The sequence below is a fragment of the Echinops telfairi genome, unplaced genomic scaffold (assembly GCF_000313985.2).
Source record: "Echinops telfairi isolate 266 unplaced genomic scaffold, ASM31398v2 ScPeMD7_9;HRSCAF=40, whole genome shotgun sequence".
Lineage (NCBI taxonomy): Eukaryota > Metazoa > Chordata > Mammalia > Afrosoricida > Tenrecidae > Echinops > Echinops telfairi.
This window is the reverse complement of record NW_022103906.1, coordinates 57,798,487-57,801,587: the sequence shown is the minus strand read 5'-3', so window position 1 is coordinate 57,801,587 and position 3,101 is coordinate 57,798,487. Positions and strand designations below refer to the sequence as shown.

Below are 3,101 nucleotides of genomic sequence, written 5' to 3'. Positions count from 1 at the left end.
CTGCCCTCTGACAGCAGTCCCCCACATAAAGTAAGCCTCTGGTGACTGCCCTCTGACAGCAGTCACCCCCATAAAGTAAGCCTCTGGTGACTGCCCTCTGACAGCAGTCAAGGGATGTGAATAACCTTGTTATCAGACAGAGAGAATTGAGACAATCACAGTAGATATAGTTAGGTTAAAATGCAACTAATTTCTCATTTGATCTCCCTTTTGTCCCATTTAAAAGTTGTTTCAATTTATTTATTTTTAATTTTTTTTATTTTTTCCAATTTATTTTTAAAAGTGACGGAGAAATATGCATGGATGAAGCCTCTGGACCAGGGATGTGAGCAGCCTTGCTATCAAGCAGAGTGCATTGGCAAGTGGATTATGGCAGATGCAGTTAGGTTGAAGCTTAACACCTTATTATCTGATTTCTGTTTTAACCCATTTTAAGTTTGTTCTAGTTTTTAATATTTTCTGCTTTCTTGTCAATTGGGGTTTTTCCTGTTTTATTTTGTCATTGATGATATCTTGGGGGGGGGGTTCTGTATAATTTTTGCTAGATAAACCCAAAATGGTGTATCTATTTACACAATAACTGCATTGATGGTTTCTTGGGGGTATGGCAGTGGAGGTTTGGGATGGGTGGGTGGGAAACTAAAAACAAGGAGTACAAGAAAGAAGAAAATGTTCTCATATTGATTGTGGTAATGATTATATAACCCTTCTAGATATGATGGTACTATTGAACTGTATGATAGGTCGATTATGTGCTAATAAAACTGTTAAAAAGAAGACGAATTTACTCTGTAAACTTTCATTCAAATCCTAATGAAAAGTTAAATGCAAATTAAAAAAGGAAACCTGCATCTAAAGATACAAGGCCAGCTTAGGGAACCCTGTCTGAACTACACTGTGGTGGTCAAGAGGCACTGGCTCGCAGGCTTCTCTAGGAAGTTGGTTTGACTCAAGAGTAGGGGCTGCTCTGTGCTTGTTCCACCATCCCCATTCTGGGGACTCTTAGGTCTAAACTACCCTGAAGGAGTCAACTATGAGTCATGCCACGCCTAGACTATTACTCCTGATAATGGCTAGCCTCAGACGAGCGTCCCGATCCACAGAGCCCTTGGAATGTACAGCTTTGTTCTCTTTGCGTTCCTGTTTCTCCACTCCTCTGACAGAATTCTCCCCCGATTCTATCTCTGATGAGAAGTCTGAGGAAAGGGGAAAGGAATACAATTTTGTTATGTGACAAAAAGAAGGCTGAGGGCGAATCAACGAAAGGTCCCAAAGTTACAGTGACAAACGATCAGCTTCTGAAAACAAAACAAAGCCTATAACGACATGCCAGGTAAAGGCCTTAACTTAGATGAGAACTCTGTCTTCTTGTGAAAGTAGCTCACTACCAGAAATAGCAGGTTAAAATCTGATTTGAAGAACATCCCAACAGGATTAAGGCTCCCTAGTGGTTCAGCACTTGGCGGCTGACTAAAGGTCTGATGTTTGAACCCACCAGCCACTCCAAGGGAGAAAGATGTGGAAGTCTACATGCATAGCCGTGGAAGCCCTCAGTGCCAATTCTCCTCCATCCTACAGGGGCACGATACATCAGGATGGACTTGGACCACTTGGACTGGTGTGGTTAGGGGCCTTCTAGTCTGCACCTCGTTCTCACTGTGGCCCCATGTGCAGCAGAACGGAAACCCTGCCCAGCCAAACACCATCATCTCAACTGCTGACAGCCATGGGTTTGGATGTTCTTGTTTCCAAAATGTTTGCATCCGCTTAAGTGGAGAGCAAATGTTTTGAGAATGATGAGGGCAATGAATGTACAAATGTGCTTTACACAATTGATGCATGTATGGATTGTGATAAGAGACGTATGAGCCCCTAATAAAACGATTCAAGAAGAAAAGAAAAGAAAATGACCATGGTAACATATGTAGAAGTTTGCTTGATGTGACTGATTTATGGATTGTTATAATATTTGTAAGTGCCCCCAATAAAATGATTTAAATTTTAGAAAAAAGAAAAAAAATGTTTGTATCCAAAAGCAGAAAAAACTTGAAAATGTGTGTCCACCACTGCCAAAGATTTGTGAGCTAGGAGGAAATGAAACCACGCTCCTCCAGGTACTTGTGCAATCCTTGCCCAAAACCAACAGCTGGGTTTAAATCCCTGAACTTCCCCCTGACTTCATACTTCCCTGAATGATTAAGCGAAAAAGAAAATTCATAGAAAAGGAAAATGCAGAGGGCTGTGTGGGTCCCCAAACTGTCTCAGGCCATAAATCTCCCCGTGGCACAAATTAAGACAGCCTTCTTACTGTGGATGCTATCGTCGTTGTTGTCGTTGTTAATGGCAGCACTGACCAAGAGACTGATCACTTTCATCTTCTCGTGACATGACTGGGGAAGCAAGAGAAGACACCAGAGGAACATTTCTGGTACTGACCTTGCCCCCATAGCTTGAGTTAAAGCACAGAGGAGAGAAACACACTCAGGCAACAACTCCTTCCTTGATGCCTAACTGAAAGTTGAGAAGGGAGTCAACCTAGAGACTAATCTGGCTGCTTTCCAGGTGCACCTAATGAGGAAATAAGAAGACACAATGACTTGCTGATACACAGGGACGTTAGTTCATTGTGACCGTGGACACAGCAAGCATATTGTAACCAACGAGTGACCGACCTCTACAGAACAAGATACGAGCATTGTAGGAAGAGAAAGTAGGAGGAACCCATAGGGGAAGACTCACAAGGATACAGATAACTGTCTAATTTTTAAAGAAAGCATTTACGTGCTCGGTGCCCCGGATCTCAAGGAAAATACGCATGCGTACTTCTTTAGGGTAGATTCCCAGCAGGGGTCTTGCTGGATCATATGTCATTTCTGTGTGAGGTCGAGCTTTCCACAAGGGTAGGGCGTATGTGCAGTCCCACTGGGGTTCCAGTCTCCCCACGCCCTCACCAACATTCAGTGTATCCTGTTTGGATGAATTTGGCCGTTATTGTCAGTATAAAGTGTATCTCATCATTGCTTGGACTTGCAACTCCGGGGTGGCGAAAGGTCATGAGCAGTTTTTCAGAGTTTCTGTTAGCCATTTGGGTGCCATCTTTG

General features: G+C 42.9%; 1 pseudogene; it reads right to left on the bottom strand.

Moving 5' to 3' along the window:
* LOC101644821 overlaps positions 1-2,817 on the bottom strand; it is a 106,982-nt pseudogene extending 104,165 nt beyond the window's left edge.
* Positions 2,818-3,101: the final 284 nt, after the last annotated feature.